General features: G+C 43.4%; 1 pseudogene; it reads right to left on the reverse strand.

Moving 5' to 3' along the window:
- Positions 1 to 1,091: 1,091 nt before the first annotated feature.
- Positions 1,092 to 3,736, reverse strand: LOC149472207 (elongation factor 2 pseudogene; annotated as a pseudogene).
- Between the last annotated feature and the right edge of the window lie 19,305 nt (positions 3,737 to 23,041).

Below are 23,041 nucleotides of genomic sequence, written 5' to 3' on the forward strand. Positions count from 1 at the left end.
GAGTGGAACCTGTTCTCTTAAACTGCTGTATGGTCTTGGCCACCGTGCTGCAGCTCAGTTTCAGGGTCTTGGCAATCTTCTTATAGCCTTGGCCAACTTTATGTAGAGCAACAATTCTTTTTTTTCAGATCCTCAGAGATTTTTTTGCCATGAGGTGCCATGTTGAACTTCCATTGACCATTATGAGAAAATGAGAGTGATAACACCAAATTTAAAACATCTGCTCCACATTCACACCTGAGACCTTGTATAACAAATGAGTCACATGATACCGGTGAGGGAAAATGGCTAATTGAGCCCAATATGGACATTTTCACTTAGGGGTGTACTCACTTTTGTTGACAGCAGTTTAGACATTAATGGTTGTGTGTTGAGTTATTTTGAGGGGACAGCAAATTTACACTGTTACACAAGCTGTACACTCACTACTTTACATTGTAGGAAAGTATAATTTCTTCAGTGTTGTCACATGAAAAGATATAACAAAATATTTATAAAAATGTGAGCAGTCTACTCACTTCTGTGAGATACTGTACATATTGTGACATTATGAAAGGGGAGGTGATTGATGGATGTTATGTGTTACCTCGCATGCGTTCATATCTAGGAGACTAAGGTGGAGTCCAGTCCAGAACCAACCCTGCCAAAGTGGCATGGAAAACCCGGACTGGACTCCACCTTAGTCTCCTAGATATGAACGAGATGATTTTGCTGTCCACTGATGACCACCAGCAAGTGGCATAAATAAAGCAGGACTGGAACAAGAAGTTGCTCTTGGCCTGGGACTCAGGGAGTCATACCTGAGAGAGCTGTGGATGAAAAAGTTTGCTTTGTACAAGAAAGGAAAAGGTTTACACACCCTTTTGCTCTACTGATGACAGGGAGAAGCCCTACACCTGTGAGATAGGAATCTCTTCTGTTTTGTCAGTGCCTGGATGGCAATAATTTATTTTCTGTTTTGTTTTTAATGCATGCAGCCTTTTACTTTTGAGTTTTTATGTATTTTTTGTCTTGTTTTCCTCTGCAAACAATGTGCATGGTGTTGAATCAACAGGGACAGACACTGCCAGTGTAGTGAACTTGGTTTAATGAGAATGGCGACCCTGTTACAATTTGTCTAAATAGTTGTCCAGGGCTGGGACTCCTTCGTTCAAGCCTTTGCGTTTCTGGGTTTCAGCCACCACTTGTGATGAGCGAGTGTTGGCCTCGAAGGGGTCTCCAGGAAGGATCTGCCAGTGGTCAAACATGCACTGAGGGAAGGCCTGACCACCTGTGTTAGACCTGAGATCAGCAGTGAAGCCGAATGATTAGTTGACGGGAAGGTAGTCTTTCACAACAAACATAGGGGTTCCGGCCACTTGGGACTCCTCAAAGATGTGTCCATGCTTCCTGTTCAGCATATCATAGATGCCACCTACAACTTGCTCTGGACAATGGATCTCCACCAAGTAGATGGGCTCCATTAGCCTGGGCTGGGCAGAGAGGGCAGCAGCATAAAGGACTCTTCTTGCTGTGGGGATGATCTGTCCACCTCCACGATGAATGGCATTAGCATGCAGGGTGACATCATGAATTTTGAACCTGACGCCTCGCATGTTCTCTTCACAAAGAACTCCCTCTTTGGTGGCCCACTGGAAGCCAGCAATGACGCTGTCCTTGATCTCATTGAGGTACTGGACACCTTTGGTAACATCAACCAGGATGTTGGTTCCTGTTCCATCAGGTCCAAAGTACCAGATCTTCCTGGCCTCAGTCACATCCCATTCGTACTTCTCTTCCAAGTAACAGGCACGTGTCTTCAACTCCTGTCGGGAACTGACATCTCCTTTGTCGATATCTTCAGCCAGGCCATCGGGGAACGGGCGGGCTTTGGCGTACAGATGGTTGTGCTTGTTTGGGCACTTGGACGGACTCTTTGCTTACAGTCTCGTGGTATGATATGACAGGGTCAGATTTCTTGATGGGAATACAGGCATGGTCCTCTTCCAGATCTTTAAGACAGATTTCCAGATGAAGCTCACCAGCTCCAGCAATGATGTGTTCTCCAGACTCTTCAATTATACACTGCACCATAGGATCAGACTTGGCCAGATGTTTGAGACCTTCAACCAGTTTTGGGAGGTCAGCTGGGTTTTTCGCCTCTACAGCCAAACGGACGACAGGGCTAGCACTGAACTTCATGACACGCAGGTTGTGGGCATGTTCAAAGGTGGTGATGGTTCCAGTCTTCACCAAGAAGTGGTCAACGCTGACAAGACTGACTATGTTACCGTAAGGGACATCCTCAATGGACTCAACATAACGACCCATCATCAGCATGGTCCTCTGAATAGGTTTCAGGTAGAGATCCTCCTTCTTGCCTGGTGTGTAGTTAGGACCCATAATACGCACTTTCTGTCCTGTAGATACAATCCCGGAGAAGACACGGCCAAAGGCATAGAAACACCACTTCAGATGTAGGCACCATCTTGTATATATACATCATCAGGGGTCCTTTAGGATCGCAGTTTTTCACACCCATGGCAGCCTCATCATTGGGTGGTCCCTCGTACAGGAGCTCACAGCGGTATCTCTGTGCAGGAACTGGTGATGGCAGATGGATTGTGATCATCTGAAGCAGGGCATCTCCAGAGGGCAACCAGCATCTCATTACAGCCTTCAGAAGTTGCTTTCCTTCCTTGTCTCTATCCTCTGTGTCCAGCTTGATATCCAGCTTCTCAATCAGTTTGGCAGCTTCATCTTTCTTGAAGTTCATGATGGCATCAAATATCTTGAAGATAGGATCCAGAATAAGTTGGCTGAAGGTTCGGGGTAACTTCTTTCCTGCAGGAGAGCTTGCAGATTTGCTGAATTTACCAGAAGCTGGATCAAAATACTTGTCTCCCCAAAGCTTCTTCATCATGTCTTCTACTTTCTTTGCGCACTCTGCTGGTGGAAGCTCTGCCTTCTCTCCTTTGGCAGCAAATTTGGAAACGTACATCTCAGCAAACTGTTTCAGGGTGAAGGCCCAGCCATAGAGACCAGAACTGAAACCAACTGTGCCAACTACTTGGTCGATCATAATGTTCCCCATAGGTCCAGTTTCTCCCTCTCCGTAGGTAGAGATGATAACGTTGACATTTTTCACTATCCTCTGGAAGGTCAAGTACAATTCTTCAGGATCCAGTTGAAGTTCCAGCAGAGCCCGGTCCATTTTATTCGTCATGAGAACTGGCTTGATCCTTTCTGCAATGGCCTGCCACAAGACTGTCTCTGTATGCACACACCTGACACAGTCAACAACTACAAGAACACCGTCTGTGACACGGAGGGCAGCAGTGACCTCAGAGGAGAAGTCTACATGTCTGGGGGAGTCAAAAAGGTTAACAAGGAAACCAGAACCATCCTTGCACTGTTTGATGAAAGCCAAGTCGTTGTCCGTGAGCTCATAGAACATGGAAATTGTCGTGGATTTGATGGTGATACAACGTTCTTGCTCATCTTTATGAGTGTCTGCGAAGCGAGTTTCACCAGCTCTGGCAGAGGCAATGATCTCGGCTTTACATACCAAGGAATCTGTCAAGGTGGATTTACCATGGTCGACTTGAACAATCACAGACATGTTTCTGATGTTGGACTTTTTGTCCATGCTCGCTCGGAACTGGTCTACGGTGAAGTTCACCATGGTGGCGGATGTCTCCGGATTTTCCTGGCACAATGGAGCTGGGAGACGCCTCACTGATGGATGGCTCAGGGAAAAAAGGTATGCAACCTTTTAATTAAACTGGCTACAAGTCAGATTTTTAAGAAAGATTTGCCGTCTGAACTACCTTTTTCCGAAGGAAGGTGATCCCCCACCTGAGCTAACCCCCACATATGATGGATTTGGTGGGCAACTTCCTGAGCAAGTGGAAAGATTGAGGCGATAAGAGCCTTGCTGCAGGCCATTGCAACCCAGCAGGAAACCAACCGCCATTTCTCAGAGGCCACTCTAGCACAGCAGGAGGCAAATTGTCAGTTTGCGGAGGCCCATCAGGCAGACCGAGAGCTCCTTATGAGGTGACCCAACACCTGGTGGAATTAAAGAAGGAGTCCGTAGGTACACTGCCAAAGGAACAGAGAATAGTGCGGGCCAGCTATTATCTGCAAAAGATGATGCCTGCAGGTGATGTGGAAGCCTACCTCACAACTTTTGGGAGAGTTGCTGTTCGGGAAGGATGGCAAAAAGAGCAATGGGTGGGACTGCTTGCACCATTTCTGACAGGTGAACCCCAAAAGGCCTATTAAGACCTGGAACCAGATGCTGCCCAGGATTATGAGAAGCTTAAGGCTGAAGTTCTTGCACGCCTGGGTGCTGCCATTGCGGTCCAGGCTCAACGGGTGCATCAGTGGTCGTAAAGCACTGACAAGCCACCCCTCTCACAGATGTTTGACTTAATACATCTCACCAGGAAGTGGCTCCAGCCAGAGACATTATCAGCCCCTCAGGTTGTGGAGTGTGTGGTTATGGACCGGTATCTATGTGGGCTCCCTGCCACTTTGAGGAAATGGGTCGGCCATGGAGACCCTAAGACTGCAAACCAGCTGGTGGACCTGGTGGAGAGATATACGGCCGCTGAGGACTTGTTCCACTCATCTGTGCCCCACCTCAATGTCGCTAGGGGTGAAAAAACACCCAGAGATTCTGGTAAGACTGTTTCAGGGTTCAAGGGCTCAGGGAAAAATTACAGGACTGTTGCTTCAGACAATGAGACTGTGGGCTCAAGACCTGGAGACTTTATTAGAGGTCTAGGTGCAGAACCTATAAAGTGTTATCATTGCCATGCATTAGGTCATATTGCTGCGAACTGTCCCCTAAATGATGAACCGATGCAAAGTGATAATGCCTATTTAGAAAAACGCATGTCTCTTTTTGCACAGGTGGTATGTACTGCAGCATGTCAGGAACGCATGGAAAAGCAAATGTGTGTGATTTCAATTGATGAAAAGCCAGTAACTGCTCTGCTAGACTCTGGTAGTGCTGTGACCTTAGTCAAAGGTGATTTTGTAAACCCTGCAAGGTTGCACCCTAGCACTGTTTTGGTTATTTGTATAAATGGTGATACACATGATTACCAGACTGCTATGGTTGAGATTGATACTCCCTGGGGCTCTGTGACACATTCAGTGGGAGTGGTACCCTCATTACTTCATGAAGCCAAAGTGGGAACAGATTTTCCACATTTCTGGAGATTGTGGGAAAAGAGGAGTCAGGAGGACTGAGCTCCCCCTGCTGGGGAAACACATGAACTCACTCCTGACCCTTTTGACTGCAAAGTTGAAGGGGAAACTGTTGGTGTGTTTAAGAAAGGGGTAGATCCTTGCCCTTTCTCTGTAATGGCTGGGGAGCAAGAGGAGCTGGATTCAAACCCAGAGGTTTAGGATAATGAACAAGAGATTATCTCTGGCTCTAATGAGAGTGGACAGAATGTGGTGCGTGACATAGAGGTCAGAAAAAGAGGATTTTTGTATGGAACAACTGAAAGCCCAAGAAAACATTAAAATGTTTGATGGGGAACCAGTTGAAACTGATGTAGGGGTGTCTTTTCCCTACATGGCTCTTAAAAATAGCTTGCTGTATCAACTGGTAAAGCAAGGGGAGGAGGTGGTGGAGAAGCTAGTGGTCCCCAAACCCTATTGCTGGATGGTACTACATTTAGCCCATAGTCATATAATGGGTGGACACCTGGGAAAACTAAGGATAGAATAACCCAGAGATTCTTTTGGCCGGGTTTACACGGAGATGCCAAAGAGTATTGTGAGTCATGCTTAAAGTGTCAGTATTCTGCACCTTCGCCCCATTTTCACAGTCCACTGGTACCTTTACTGATAATTGAAGTGCCTTTTGAAAGAGTGGCAATGGATCTAGTGGGACCAATAATAAAGTCTGCCTGAGGCCATCAGCACATACTGGTTATACTGGACTATGCCACACGGTATCCTGAAGCCATTCCCTTGCGTAATACCTCTGCTAAGACTATTGCCAGAGAGCTTGTTCAGGTATTTGGTTGTGTGAGTATTCCAAAAGAGGTATTAATGGATCTGGGCACGTCATTTATGTCCAGAGTCACAAAAGAATTGTGTAAGTTGTTCAAAATCTCCGTACCTCAGTCTACCACCCCCAAATCGATGGTCTTGTGGAGAGATTTAACAAGACGCTCAAGAATATGTTAAAAAAAAGTGGTGGACAAAGATGGGAGAAATTGGGATTTTCTGTTACCGTACCTCATGTCTGCTATACGAGAGGTACCTCAGGCTTCTACAAGGTACTCACCTTTTGAACTACTGTACAGTAGACATCCTAGGGGGTTGCTAGATGTCACAAAAGAAATGTGGGAGGGATAGAGAAGCATCATTAAGCATCGATGCAGGATAGAATCGCAGCTGTCATGCTGCTTGTACAGGAACATATAGAGCAAGCCCAGGAGGCCCAGAAAAGGTTTTATAACCGGGGTGCCAGGATCCATACCTTCAACCCTGGGGATAGAGCGCTGGTGTTAGTTCCCACAGTGGAGAGTAAATTCCTCGCAAAGTGGCAAGGTTCCTTCGAAATTATGGAAATAGTAGGTAAAGTAAACTATAAAGTGAACCAGCCAGCGAAAAGGAAACCTGAGCAAATATATCATGTTAATCTCTTAAAACCTTGGAACGACAGAGAGACTTTACTGGCAGTACCAAGCCCCCAAAAGGACATGGTCCTCATGACACCTCAGGTACCTATAACTGAAACCTTGTCACTGGCCCAACAGAATGACATTAAGGAGTTTGTGAGAAAGAATGGAGTCTTTTTCTCTCACCTACCCGGACTGATCACAATAATACAGCATGACATAGTTACACAGCCGGGTGTCTGTGTAAATGTAAAGCCATAAAGATTACCAGAGGCCAGAATACCTCAGGTGGATGAGCTCCTAGACAGGTTGGGAATGGCCCGATACATAACTACCTTAGATCTGACTAAGGGCTATTGACAGATACCTCTAATGGAATCTGCAAAAGAAATTCAGCATTCTCTACCCCTGAGGGGTTCTTCCAATATAAGCGGATGTCGTTTGGTTTGCATGGTGCTCCTGCCCCATTCCAGAGAATGATGGACAGAACATTAAGACCGCAGCTGCCTATTTGGATGATGTAGTCATCAACAGCCCAGATTGGAAGTCTCATTCGCCCTAGGTGCAATCGGTAGTAAATTCGCTTAGGAAAGCAGGTCTTACCTCCAACCCCAAAAAGTGTGCCATAGGCATGGAGGAGGCCAAACACCTTGGCTACATTATTGGTCAAGGATCATTAAAGCTGAGGCAATTCAAAAGTGGCATCCAACCTATAAATAGAAAGCAAGTCTGGGCATTTTTTGGGATCACAGGCTACTATAGTGGTTTTATACCTAATTTTGCTACCATTGCAGCCCCACTGATAGATTTGACTAAAGGGGGTTGGTTATGATTGAGTGAAATCCTGAAGCTGAGACAGCATTTTAACTGTTGAAACAAGGTCTCTGTGCCCAACCTGTGCTCTTGACCCCAGATTTCACAAAAGACTTTGTGGCACAGACGGATGCCTCTGATGTGGGACTTGGTGCTGTACTGTCCCAAATCAGAGATGGGTAGGAGCACCCCGTGGCCTTCCTGAGCAGAAAGCTTAATAAACATGAGAAAAACTATGCAATTGTTGAGAAGGAATGTCTGGCTACCAAATAGGCCCTGGAGTCCCTGAAATATTACCAGCTGGGGAGACAATTCATATTGGTTACTGATCATGCTCCTCTAAGGTGGATGTGCGATAACAAGGAGAAAATTGTTGAGTGACAAGGTGGTTTCTTGCACTGCAAGCATTTAAATTCACAGCGGAGCATAGAGTGGGGAAGTTCAGGATAATATAGATGCCCTTTCCCGTGTCCATTGCTTGGCTGGCACAGCTGCTCAGCCGCAGTGGCTTGGGCAGAGAATTGGCAGGTCTGCCACTGGCACCCTTTGCTTTTCACAGATGAGAGCAGGGTCACCCTGAACATATGTGACAGACGTAAAAGGGTCTGGAGAAGCTGTGGAGAACATTATGCTGCCTGTAACATCGTTCAGCATGACCATTTTGGTAGTGGGTCGGTGATGGTCTGAGGAGGCATATCCATGGAGGGATGCACAGACATATACAGGCTAGACAATGGCACTCTGACTACCATTAGGTATTGGGATGAAAACCCATTGTCAGACCTTATGCCGGTGCAGTGGGTCCTGGATTCCTCCTGGTGCACTACAATGTCTGGCTTCATGTGGCGAGAGTATGCAGGCAGTTCTTGGAGGATGAAGGAATTGATACTATTGAATGGCCCCCACGCTTGCCTGACCTAAATCCAATAAAACACCTTTTTACGATATCATGTTTCGGTCCATCCAACATTGCCAGGTTGCATCTCAGACTGTCCAGGAGCTCAGTGATGCCCTAGTCCAGATCTGGGGGGAAATACCCCAGGACATTGTCTGTTGTCTCATTAGGAGCATGCCTCGACATTGGCATGCATGCATACTAGCACGTAGGGGTCCATACAAACTACTGAGTACCATTTTGTTGCTGTAAAATGGACTAACCTGCTGCATAATTTTTACACATTGATTTTCGGGGTGTCTTTGAATTCAGACCTCTGTAGGTTGAAAATGTTCATTTCCATCAACCAATAGGGTATCCTTACATTCCGAACACGTTGCCCAGTCCATATCAGTATAGATATCCAGCAAGATATTTTTCCCCATTGAGATCTGATGGGTTTTCAAAGTGTTCTTGTTTTTTGAGCAGTGTGTGTGTGTGTATATATATATATATATATATATATTTATAAATAAAATTGGGATTACTCAACAGACAGCTGTCTGTAGCTATACTGCACTCCCCATATTATTGGTTTTACTTTAATATATACAGCGTGATAAATCTGTAGTTAGTATTGCTGCTCTACTGTGCAGCAATGCTGAATTTAGTTTATATTGAAGGCACTTTTTTTCATATAAATTGTATATTTTATCTCTTCAGCTTTTTCCATACGTTCCTCCATTCCCGATCAAATTTTCCTAGTGTGTACATCTTCATGACTCTGTTAGGGAAATAAGATTGTGGCTTCTTAGGACTAGGTATAAATATGAATGACAACATATAATTTTATCTCTTCTCCTCGCCGACTCTTCTCCACTTTCAACTCCCTACTCTCCCCCCTCCCCCGCCTCCACTCAGTACCTCACTCACCGCCCACGAGATTGCCAATCATTTCCAAAACAAGATTGACGCAATCCGTAAGGACATTGTCAATTCACAATCTACCTCTCCACCAAGCCTCCCTCCATCACCCCCTCAACTCTCCCCTCCTCTGACCTCACAACTGCACTGCCCCCCACCACACCTAATGTTCCGCACACTATAACCTCCCCAACACTCTGCTCCTTCAGCCCTGCTACCACTGAGGAGGTCACTAAGGTCTTCACTGAAGCCCGCCTCACCACTTGCCCCCTGGACCCTATCCCCTCACAACTCCTCCAGTCACCCCCCTCCTCCATCATTCGCTCCCTCACCCACTTCTTCAATCTCTCCCTCTCTACTGGTGCATTCCCCTCCCCCCTAAAGCATGCACACCTCACCCCCATACTCAAAAAACCCTCCCTGGACCCCACTGACCTGAACAACCTTAGACCCATCTCCCTGCTGCCACTCACTTCCAAGCTCCTTGAGCGCTTAGGCTACAATCGCCTAAGCGCCCACCTCACTGACAACAACCTCCTTGATCCACTACAGTCTGGCTTCCGTCCCCTACGCTCCACCAAAACCTCCCTACTTAAAATCACTAATGACCTGCTAACCGCTAAAGCTAATGGCCACTACTCTGTCCTCCTACTCCTCGACCTCTCCGCGGCCTTCGACACAGTCGACCACCCCCTCCTCCTTACTAAACTACACTCCTTTGGCATCAGGGACTCTGCTCTCTCCTGGTTCTCCTCTTACCTATCCCAACGTTCCTTCAGCGTTACCTATAACGCTGCCACCTCCCCCTCTCTCCTCCTCTCTGTTGGAGTCCCCCAAGGCTCTGTCCTCAGACCCCTTCTCTTCTCCATCTACACCTCCTCCCTTGGCAAACTGATACACTCCCACGGCTTCAACTATCACCTCTAAACCGATGACACACAAATTTACCTCTCCACCCCTCACGCCCTCACTCTCCCACCGCATCGCCCACCTCCTAAACGACATATCAGACTGGATTTCGCTCCATTTCCTCAAGCTAAACCTTTCCAAAACTGAGCTCCTAGTTTTCCCCCCAGCCCGCGCCCCCCTCATCCTCTCCATCACAACTAGCAACGCCACCATCTATCCCATCCCACACGCCAAAGTCCTGGGTGTCACCCTGGACTCAAACCTTTCCTTCCAACCTCATGTCCAATCACTATCAAATTCATGCAGGCTCCACCTCCGCAACATCTCCAAGATACGTATGTTCCTCACCCCAGCCACCACTAAACAACTCGTACACTCCCTTAGTATCTCACGCCTGGACTACTGCAACTCCATTCTCACTCGCCTACCCAAACACATGCTATCCCCGCTCCAGACTATCCTGAACTCAGCGGCTAGACTCATCCACCTCACCAACCGCTACACTTCTGCCACCCCCCTCTGCCAATCCCTTCACTGGCTCCCGATTGCCAAACGCATTAAATTCAAATTACTATCTCTGACATAGAAAGCCATTCATAATGCTGCCCCAAACTACCTCACTGACCTGATACCCAAATACCACCTACCCGTGCCCTTCGCTCCTCAGAAGACCTCCTACTCTCTAGCTCCCTGGTCTCCACCTCCCACGCCCGACTGCAGGACTTCTCCAGGACTTCCCCCATCCTCTGGAACTCCCTACCCCAATCCATCAGACTGTCACCTACCCTCCTCACCTTCAGGCGCACCCTGAAAACCCATCTCTTCAGGGAAGCCTACCCCACCCTCACCTAACAGCCATTCTCCTCCACTCCTCCTACCACTCCATCCCCCACAGCCACTTCCTCCTGTACCCCTACCCCCTCCCTCCTAGATTGTAAGCTCGAAAGAGCAGGTCCCTCGAACCCCTCGTGTATTGTATTGTTACTGTATTGTCTCATGTACTGTCCCCCCACTCTAATGTACAGCACTGAGCAAACCCTTTGGAGCTATATAAACACTGTATAATAATAATAATAATCTCAAAACATTTACATTTCTGTAAATGTTATCAATAAACATTTGAATAGAAAATTTGTTTTATTTGCATTTGCCCTTTAAAAGTCACAGAAATTGAAAGTAGGTCAACTGTTTTATGTGAGCTTCACCCAATTTTTTTTAGAGGCATAAGGTTATTTCTGGAGATTCACAATAATTAATGACTTTATTACTGCTTTAAAAATATTTTCAATAATACTATCTTTCCTCTCTCAATAACATAGGTTAAACTATTTAATCTCTTGCAGGGTAGCAATGTAAATGATGTCAACAGAGTGCATTCAATCTATGGCTATCTCTCTGTAAAATCAATAGTAATTAAAAATGAGAGTAAAGGTCTTTAATCACACAGTGTTCTTGTGTGATGTACATGCTAAACTGCTTGAAGTCCAAAAAGCTTAAGGACTAGCGTACATTAACTTCAAACTTAGAAGTAACTCAGATGGAGGTAAACAGTGCATTTGAGTTAAGAAAAATAAAGATTTGGAGCAAGGGATCACTTTATCTAGGTAGGGATCCTTTGTATGAATCTGATATGGGCAAATTCCATTCAGCAGTTCTACAGAGAACAGGGATCATGGCCCAACTCATATCTTGGATTAGTTTAAAGATATATAAAGGAAAGCACCAAACAAAAGTATGCAAAGTCCAGTGACTTTCAGTTAAAATCCAAAGTTTTCAGGGGTTCCAAAGGCCTGCTTTTTCATAGCTAAAAGAGATTACATAGAGGAATTCATATGTGTTAAGGTACCTTGTCATAGCTAAGAAGCTTGCATGAACCAGGGTAGCTAAACAGTATGCTTCCTGAACTTTCAATTCCAATTAGGGTCACTCATGGCAGACATGGCAGAAGAGATTTCAGACTAAAATCTATTACCTAACTTAGCAAAAATATAGGACAATGCCAATGACCCATGATCACAAAGGTGCAAAGATGTCATCTGAAATCTCAATCTGTATTGAAAAAGGCGATGGGAAACCACTTTTCAAGAAAGCCACATGAATAGATAGAGTAGAATTAATATAGCACCAGAAGATAGTTCTCTAAGGTCATAAGGCACCCAATGTACTAGTGAGAAAAAGCTAAGGATCTAGCTGGTGTGAATGTCGTGACTAGACTACAACCTTTTGCATGTTGTGGGGGTTAGTTCAGATGGGGATCACGTTCCCTGGGGAAAAGGCAGTCCAGACAGCAGGTCTTTCCTAAAAAGTCTGGCTTGTAGCCAGGTTTATTAAAAAGGTTGCATGGAAAACAAACAAAACAAAACAGAAAATAAATCTTTGCCATCCAGGCACTAACTAAACAGAAGAGTTTCCTGTCTTACAGGTGAAGGGCTTCTCCCAGTCACCAACAAAACAAACGTTCAAACCTTTTTCTTTCTCTTATTTTGTCAAAGCAATCTCCACATCCACAACTATCTCATGACATGCGAAATTACATTGCTTCCTATGGTGCCTGTTCACATGTCTGGTGTACTGGCAGTGCGGATACAGTGAGGTATGAAAAAGAGTCATGTCCGATTTTTGAGCAGTGCGGTATGGTTCAGGTGCGGATTACAGGCTATTGACTTTTATGGGAACCGTTTCTAAACCGCATATGTGTGAACAGGATAATCCTGAGAGCTAATCCTGTCCTGAACTTGATGGAAACTTGATATGAAGCTGAACAACTACTGTATCAATTAGCTGTGAAACCTGATCTTCAGTCCGCACCGCACATGTGTGAATCACCGCACATGTGTGAGTCCCAGGCCAAGAGCAACCTCTTGCTCTAGTCCTGCTTTATTTATACCAGCTGCTGCTGATCATCAGTGTAACGCAATATTCCGTAAGGAACCAACACTGCCAAGTTGGCACGGAAAACCTGGACCAGATTCCACATTAATTTACTAGATAAGAACGCATGCGAGGTGACACATAGCATCCGACAATCACCTCACCTTTCCCAGTGTCACAATGTCTAGTCAGTGATGTTGCCATTTTAGAAAAGAAAGTCTGAAGTTCTACAACAAAGACATAATTTAGAATGCGTGGAATTTGAGTCAAGATAAACTAGACATAGTGAAGAATCAAATGGAGAGTTTAAACATCAACATCTTAGAAAACTCAAACCGACCAGTTTAGTATACATTCAGTGAGAAGACTATACATTCTACTATTCTAGTCATGAAACACAAAGAAGAAATAGCATGGTTTTCATAGTCATTAAAGATATTACAAGACTGTCATTGAATATAATTCTATGAGTGATCAACCAATGACAGGTTAGATTTCAGACACATCACCGTTATAATTATGCCCCAACATATGGTGCAGATAAATAAGATAAACAATTTTATGATAAAGCTCAGACTGAGAATAACAAAGTTAACACCTCGCTCACACCATTCCTGCAAAAAAACTGATGGAAACTGACGAGCAGATTTCACTTGCAGAGACATTAGTTTACATCAGTTTTCATGCACGCTGCAATGAGTTTTATACACGCTGCAGATTCCTGCACAGAAAAAATGTGAACATGATACTAGTTGTGATGTGATCAGGGCACATAGAGGACAATTGTTTTTCTTGTGTCCTTGCAGAATGCATGCAGAAACACTGATGTCTTTGCACCATGGTGTGAACGAGCCCTAAATATTCATGGCTAAAAAAAATAGAAATAAACAAATAAATCAGGAAAACAACAGTTAATGGGAGGAAGGGATGAAGAAGTTATTTAGAGCTGATTTTTTAAAAACTTGTCAGGTTGCTTTAACAGCTTCCTGTCTGGTCCATGGAAATACATATGCCTATGTTCTCCCACATTAGCCACTCTACATGCTCTCTAGAGCGATCTGAAGCACAATCTGGTACCGAAGTATCCCTCGGACACATCAGATCACAGATCAGGGTACAAGGCCTATTTAATTGTATCATGTGATTGCTGTGAACAATCACAGCAATCATAGATGTAAACAAAGGCTGACTGCCTCTAACAGTGATTGGCACTGTTCAATGTGTAAAAAAAAAAATGAAAAAAATATCACCCCTTTCCCTACCTTGAGCAGTACAATGTCACTATAGACTGATGAGACTATGGGGTTGATTTACCAAAACTGGAGAGTGCAAAACCTGAAGCAGCTATGCACAGAAACCAATTGGTTTTCAGGTTTTATTGTCAAAGCTTAATTCAACAAGCTGAAGTTAGAAGCTGATTGGCTACCATGCACAGCGGCACCAGATTTTGCACTCTCCAGTTTTAATAAATCAACTCCTATATGCTAGTGCAGCAGCCAGTGCCTCTAATCAATAGACAGCTGACATTGCACTGCTCTGGTGACAGTTTGTAAGAAAAACATACAAAAAAAGTACTTTATACTACTTTATGTACTGTATTGCTATTGTGGTGACCATGTACAATGGCTGGCTGCTCTTTTATCACTGTATGTCAGTGCCAACAGCCATTGTCTCTGATCACCACTAGAGCAGCATAATGCCAACAGACCGGCCAGTCACATCACCAGACCAGTGTCCCCAATCAGCACCGTACCAGCCCCAGTGCCCCAAATCACCACCACACCAGTTCCAGTGTCACCATAAGGCCTTGTTCACATGGGGTATATGCATCTGTTCCCCATGTGAACCCCATGTTTACCCACACAAAGATGCACAGGTGTTCTGTGCCTCCTTGTAAGGGTAGTCCTATTCAAATCAGTGCTCCCAATATCATATCTGTGCAGTCACTGTATCCCCATTGACTTGAAAAGGACTACCAGCACAGGATGCATGGAACACCTGTGCATCCCCTTTGGGTAAACACGGCCATCACATAGAGCACTGATGCATGTGTCCCATGTAAACGAGGCCTAAGGACTTGTTCATTTGTGTGGTGCTCTCTGAAGAGCAATTTGTGATTACTCTTCAATGAGCATTCGACAGGTGGTGAGGAGGTGTTGTATCACTTCTTCACCACCTACTTTAACCCTTTGGACCACACACAAGTGCCCCCATTCACTTGAATAGGTAATAATCAGCGGGCATACAGAGGATTTAATGCCTGCCATGGCTGTGAAACAAAGCATCACAGCCACGGCATATGTACACTCTTGGCCACTGCCTCTGAAGCTAAAGGGGGTAGCAGTTGGGGGGGGCAGTACCACCATGGTTCAACCGTGAGGTTTTAATGCCCCCAACCTCATGTGTGAATCAGCCATAATATTGCAGCCAGTCACAGTGTCTGCATGTTGCCTGTAATGACCCTGGCCTATTTATTGACTATGTTATTGCCTGCTGCCTGGACCAATCCTTTGCCTGTTTGCTGACCATGTCACTGCCTGCCACCTGAACTGACCTTTCTGCACGTCTGACTGATGAGGTTGTTATGAGACACTGGGTCTAGCCATCCCCTGCAGACAAGTGCACTCCTGCACCACATTAATTTTTTTTTCTTCCTAACTTCAGCCTCCTGTACTTCCTGGCCCGAAACTTGGCATTCCTGGGGACAACCATGCACCAGTAGGCTATGCTTGCTTGGCTTATAGGAATGGTGACTGCTTTAAGTTATGCTACACTAAGCTATATTTCCTTACCACTCAGGTAGAGATGACCATTACAATACATTGTTTTCTATAAGATGTTGGTTGATTTTTGTAATATACAAGATATAATGTCCGGTACATACTCAATCCAAACATTGAAAAAATACTCACACATGTAGTATTGTATTTTGGTCCTCTCTATGTGATTAGGATGTGAAAAAGTCTCATATGTGTGTTATCCCCATATGTGGGAGGAGAAGCAGAATGTGCTTTGTGGTGCAATTCTACATATGCCTATGCTGCGAGTTAAAATATCTTATTAATTGGCAACTTTGTTTAAGAAAGGGGCCATTTTGGATGTATTTGTGCTGCCCTGGCATGTTAGGGCCTCAAGAAATTAGATAGGCAGTCAGTATATCAGGCCTGTTCAATTTTCAAATATATATGCCATAGTTTGTATACTCTATAACTTTCACAAGGACTAAACAATATACACCTATTTGTTTTGTTTGGGTAATTAAATGCCACCAAAAGAAAGCTCTATCTGTCTAAAAAATAATAGGAAACTAATCTGGGCACAGTGCTGGATGACTGAGTATTTCTCATTGAAAGTATGATAGCTGAAAACTGAAAAATGTCCTGGACTGGAAGAGAGTGAAACAGTCTAGACTTGAAGTGATTGAAGAGCTCACCCCTTTGACTTGCAGATGAATGAAATAGAGTAGATTAAAAAGTAACAATGCTACTCTGTACCTCTGTATTTCACATCCAGAATAGCATTTACACAGCCACTCACAGCCTTTATTTCAAGAACTGAGAATTGCCAATAAGTTGGAAGGAAGCATGTGGGTACAGATTGCAGTAGCAGTGGAGAAAGGACTGGACATGCTACACACATCCGGTGAACTTTGATTACATTTTTGGAAATGTGTAGCATGCCCCATGTCCCCAGCTAGTAAAGTAATATTGAAAAAGAACACCAAAACTATCAACATTCCAAAATACCTGGAATACATAGAAATTATCTTTAAAGTAAATGTCAAGAACAGATTTTAGATGTTAAGAATAACTGATAGAAAACCTGTTACAAAGAGCTCAGATTAGACTGACCCTGTCAGCTTGGGCTCACATTACCCAATAGATCACTTGCAGAAGCAGCACTCAGTCTTATACAATCTCTAACTAGAAATCAACTCAGTTTATGCAGGTTTTCCTTTCATCAACTCTGGAAGCTGTACAATAAATGAAAGGTGTGTATGTGCTGCTGTGGAGGAGGTATTTTGGAAAGAGTAGAGGAGAGAAGCGGGGAAGGAGCCAGCCCAGCGTAAGGTCTGAAGGCAGCCACCAATCCACAAGATTACAGGAGAGGACTGAGTGAATAATCCAGCACCCTTTGGGCCAGATAAGGGGTGAAGGCAGTTAGGTGGCAAACCCAACTAGCTCCTCATCTGGGGCTGCTTTGCTATAATGGCAGCTTCTGGGTCCCCTTGCTCAGGGATTCCCTCAGACAGTTGGGTGAAGATTAGGATTCATCTGGGGTCTGAGGAGGTACACCAGAAGGGCTGAAGAGTTCTTCAGTGGAGAGACTTTCATTCTCTTTATCCATATCTGTACATAGTTGCTGAGGATTTTGTCCTCAAGTTTTTACAGTTCCTTGGGCATCCCATACACCCCTCAACCCCATCCAAGTTCAATACCCCTTAATAAGACTACAAAAAAAGCTCAAGGACTGTTTACTGTCTTCAGTGTGCAAGAAATTGTGTGTTGCCTGGCTGTACAGGACTATAGGTTGACCCGTAACTCAGTGACCTCTAAGCGGGTAGTGCTACACCATGTTAGCCTGTTGCCACTGGAACAGGTTTCCCCATAAGGGATTTACCATCACCTCCAGGTCTGATGACAACTCTAAAATGTTTAATTTCCCATCACTTTTTGACTCAGGAACAGTGATTCCCAGGACAGATAGAAAGAATAGGTCTCCTCAATGGGGACACAACAATAAAAAAATGTACAGGGGTTTTAATCAAGTCTTATTCCATTCAAAACTAACAAGAAACATTTTGGCTACAGAAAAATGCTAACTGTTTACTTCTAAAATTGAAATCTGTATTACTGAGAAATGTTTTAAAATACTACTTGTTCAGAAAATGCAGTAATTTGGCAATGGTCATAATTAGTATATAAATCCCTTGAGACTCTTCATATCAGAAACATTTCTTAAACCTTAGGGTCGAATATAAATCTGGTGATAGCACAGAGAAACCTAATTTCTTCTATACTCTCAATTGCAGGGGCATAAAAGTATGTCATGTATAACAAATGAAACTATAAAGAATCAGACTGTGACTATCATTCATAGGAGATTCAGTATGAGCTTATGTGCTTTAATTTTTTTTTTTATTAAAGTGTATTTCACAGAGTTGCTCATCTTAAATATTCTATCATGCCCCAGCTTCATAATATTCCGCTGCACATTATTTGACCTTTATAAATGATTCTAGAGCAGTTTGTGTGCTTTATCAGCAAATGTTTTATGGCTTAAATGTGTGTGTGTGTTGCATTAGCTGTGCACATAGAAGCAATGTTCTAGCATTGTTATTATGATCACAAGAATTATTTTGTATTGTATACAAAGAGCATACATATAAAACTACATTGAAATATCCTGTTATAGAACCAGTGAACATGAATTATTGGGCTCCATTCACAAAAGCAGATCGCATGCGGTATTTAGGTGTTTTCCCAAATACCGCATGCAATCCTGAAAATGTCAATTCACTATTGCTTTGTGTGGTATTTACTGCACGAAGCAAAAGTACTTGGTAAATACCAAATAAAACAGTTAAAGTGAATTCACAATAATAAATAAATAAATGCATGTGGTAATTAAGTAATGGTCCAAGCATGTAACAGTTAAGGAGTCGGCAGCCTTAACAACCAGTAAACAACATGGTTGTTAAGGAGCGGTCAACCGCCATGTCCTTAACATCCGATGAGTCGTCAGCGGTCAGCAGGGTTCTCCACTGACAGCTGGATGCAAACAAAACAATTGCTGGCAGTTAAAAAATTATGGAAAAAACAGCGCTGGGGTTCCCCCCCATATCCACACCAGGCCTTTCAGGTCTGGTATGGATTTTAAGAAGAACCCCATGCCAAAATACAAAATAAATGGCATGGGTCTGCCCCCAAATCCATACCAGACCCTTAGGTCAGGCCACATGCCCTCAACATGTGCTCCCCCCTTCACATTGTGGAATAACCTCAGTCATTAGCTTAACACCTAGGAGCTAAGATTTTCCTCCTAGAAAATGTTGTTGGTGTACATAAAAGCAAGTTGCTGGTTTGGTGACAAGCCAGATAATATAGATTCTGATAATGCTGTTCAAATTCCAATACGCCAATACAGGCAGAGGCATACTTCCTAGACCCAGCCTGTGCAGACAGTATGGCCACCTCCTAAAGCAGAATCCACAGGCAGCTTAATTCTTCAATATTAGATGCAAAAGTTGAAGCTAGCGTGGTTTTATTTCAGATATGTGTAATGCAGAGGATGTTTATTCAGTCTTTGCAAGTGTAATAAGACAATAACATTATTAAGCCAAAGACAAAACAAGGGAACATACCAAATATAACAAACAAGACAAAAAGGGGACAGACTAAAACATTTAATGTGATAATGGCTTAATGTAGCTTAATGTGTAATAAACTGCCTAAATCTCAATCAATTGACTTGAAACTTTGCAAAGCCAAGTTCTCAACATCCCAAACATGTCCTAGAAGTTTCATAAATTTTGTCCTGCCACAAAGAAAATGAGGGACATTAAGCTTGTTTTTTGGGGAGCTAAATGTGGCTTAACGTACAAAAAAGAGCTTAGATGTTAACCAATTTCTCCCAGACTTCACAAAAACTCTCTATCTATGGCAACATATTATGAAAATTTCAGATCATTTGGTAAATCATACCAAAAGTTATTCACGTTAAAGTGATACTACAGGCTTGGTTTTTTTTGCATAAAAATAACAAACGTGTGTACTTACCTCCTCTGTTGCAGTTGGATTTGCACAGAGCAGCCTGGATCCTCCTCTTCTCGGGTCCCTCTTCTGTGCTCCTGGCCCCTCCCTCCTTTTCAGTGCCCCCACGGCAAGCAGCTTGCTATGGGGGCACCCGAGCTGTGTCACAGCTCCATGTGTCCATTCAGACACAGAGCCCCGCTTAAACCCCACCCCTTCTCTCCTCTGATTGACCTCTGATTGGCTAGCTGACTTTGATTGACAGCAGTGGGAGCCCATGACACCATTGCTTTGTCTCACCCACTCAGGAAGGAGAATCTAGGAAGGCTGAGAAAGTCATGGTGATCGCTGGAGAGAGAAGGAGCTAAGGTAAGTGTTAGGGGGGCTGCTGCACACAGAAGGCTTTTTATCTTAATGCATAGAATGTATTAAGATAAAAAACCTTCTGCCTTTACAACCACTTTAAGCTATATTTTTCAATGCTAAAACATTTAATGCAAACGGCTTAATGTAAAAAGAGCTTAACGTACCATAATGTGGCTAAAGCTCAATCAATTGACTTGAAATGTTGCACAGCCCAAGTTCTCAACTTCCCAAACATGTCCTAGACGTTTCATAGATTTTGAGTGACATTAAGTTTGTGTAGCCCCTACCACCTTCTGTAGTGGCCGTAGCATGGGACAACCAATGGGGGAATATTATGAGTGTGTGTTTGTGGCTCACCAGCCAGTCACTGGGGTTTTCTCGGCTTGTGGTGCTAGCTTGGGAAGTGCATACTTCCAAGTTCCAAATACCAGTCAATATTGGCACAAAACCTTCAGGCTTCTGCTAGAAAGATGAATATGAAGAGGAACTTCATCTTTCAGCATGACAACGACCAAAAGCATACATCCAAATCAACAAAGGAATGGCTTCACCAGAAAAAGATTAAGGTTTTAGAATGGCCCGGCCAGAGCCCAGACCTGAATCTGATTGAAAATCTGTGGGGTAATCTGAAGAGGGCTGTGCACAGGAGATGCCTTCGCAATCTGACATATTTGAGGAGTTTTCGCAAAGAAAAGTGGGCAAATATTGCAAAGCCAAGATGTGCCATGCATGTAGACTCATATACAAAAAGACTGAGTGCTGTAATAACATGAAAAGGTGCTTCAACAAAGTATTAGTTTGAGGGTGTGCACACTTATGCAAACATATTATTTTAGTTTTTAATTTTTACTTCCCTCCACCGAAAAGATTTCAATATGTTTTTCAACTGAGTTGTACAGTTTATAGGTCACATTAAAGGTGAAAGTTTTTCTGAAATAATTTTTCTTTGTCTCATTTTCTTACATCACAGAATCCTGACTTTTTTATCAGTGGTAAGTCGACTTTTTATATCCACTGGTTATATTCATGAGAATTGCTATGTGCTCAGTCTTAGTACAGTCTAACTCCAGGCCAAAATCTATGAAACTTCTAGGACATGTTTGGGAAGTTGAGAACGTGGGCTATGCAAAGTTTCAAGTCAATTGATTGAGGTTTAGGCACATTATGGTACGTTAAGCTCTTTTTACATTAAGCTGTTCACATTAAATGTTTTAGCTTTGTAAAATATAGCTTAATGTGAATAACTTTTGGTGTGATTTGCCAAATGATCTGAAATTTTCTGAATATGTTGCCATTGTTAGAGTCTTCTTTTGTGTGAGGTTTGGGGGAAATTGGTAAACATCTAAGCTCTTTTTTTGTACATTAAGCCACATTACGCTCCCCAAAAAACAAGCCTAATGTCCCCCATTTTCTTTGTGGAAAGCCAAAATCTATGAAACTTCTAGGACATGTTTGGGATGTTGAGAACTTGGCTTTGCAAAGTTTCAAGTCAATTGATTGAGATTTAGGAACATTATGGTACGTTAAGCTCTTTTTAGGGACAGACTAAAACATTTATTGTGAAAATGGCCATTTCACATTAAATGTTTTAGTCTGTCCTGACAAAAAGACATACTGCTGTGGCAGCACCCTCCTCCTAGTATTGTTGGATGACACTATATTAATACAATTCTCCTGTATATTTGAAAAAACCTAAAATATACACAACTGCAAACTTTATAAACTGTGAGTGTAACCAATAAAAAAGCTGCAGTAATATAAACACACTTTTGTTTTGGAAAAATGTTGTTATGAAATAATATAGAAATATTATGAACCATTCAGATGGCTATGGAATGCATTATATTTTAGAATATGTTGTTTTAAATAGACTCATTCAAAAACAGAATAACTTCCTTCTTTACTTTACTTTCTTTTTTGCATGTTCAGTAGAGATGAGCGAATCGAAGTATCCGAAGTGGAATTCGAGTCGAATATCGGAAAAATTTCGATTCGTGCCGAATCCGAAAAATAGCCTAATTCGGACGCGCGAATCGAAATTTTTCAGAAAATGGTGGCTGACATGTGCGGCGACGGAGCGGGGATGCCTGGGAAGGCGCGCAGACAAGGCGCGCTGACCCATAATGCATTCCTCAACGACATGTGATCGCATCAGCCAATCAGCAGCCAGCCAGCCAGCACTGTGTAATGGTCGAGCTATAAATAGCGGCCATTTTGGAATTCTTCATTTGCCTGCAGTCATTGAACAGAGGCAGACCGCTCTGTACTAGGGACAGGGACAGAGTTAGGGCCACAGAAACGATACTTGGGGACAGAGAAAAGTTACTTAGGGACAGAGAACCATTACTCAGGGACACAGACTTGTTAATGAGGGCCACAGAATCGTTATTTAGGGACAAAGAAACGCTAGTTAGGGCCACAGAATTCATACTCAGGGACAGACAGAATTGTTACTCAGTGCCAGAGAATTGTTACTTAGGGCCACAGAAACGTTATTAGGGCCACAGAATTTTTACTCAGGGACAGACAGAATTGTTACTGAGTGCCAGAGAATTGTTACTCAGGGACAGACAGAATTGTTACTGAGTGCCAGAGAATTGTTACTTAGGGCCACAGAAACTTTACTTAGGGCCACAGAATTTTTACTCAGGGACAGACAGAATTGTTACTGAGTGCCAGAGAATTGTTACTTAGGGCCACAGAAACTTTACTTAGGGCCACAGAATTTTTACTCAGGGACAGACAGAATTGTTACTGAGTGCCAGAGAATTGTTACTCAGGGACAGACAGAATTGTTACTGAGTGCCAGAGAATTGTTACTCAGGGCCACAGAAACTTTACTTAGGGCCACAGAATTGTTACTCAGGGACAGACAGAATTGTTACTGAGTGCCAGAGAATTGT

This window comes from Staurois parvus, unplaced genomic scaffold, assembly GCF_062004578.1.
Source record: "Staurois parvus isolate SC_StPar_1 unplaced genomic scaffold, SC_StPar_1.0 ptg000022l, whole genome shotgun sequence".
Classification (NCBI taxonomy): domain Eukaryota; kingdom Metazoa; phylum Chordata; class Amphibia; order Anura; family Ranidae; genus Staurois; species Staurois parvus.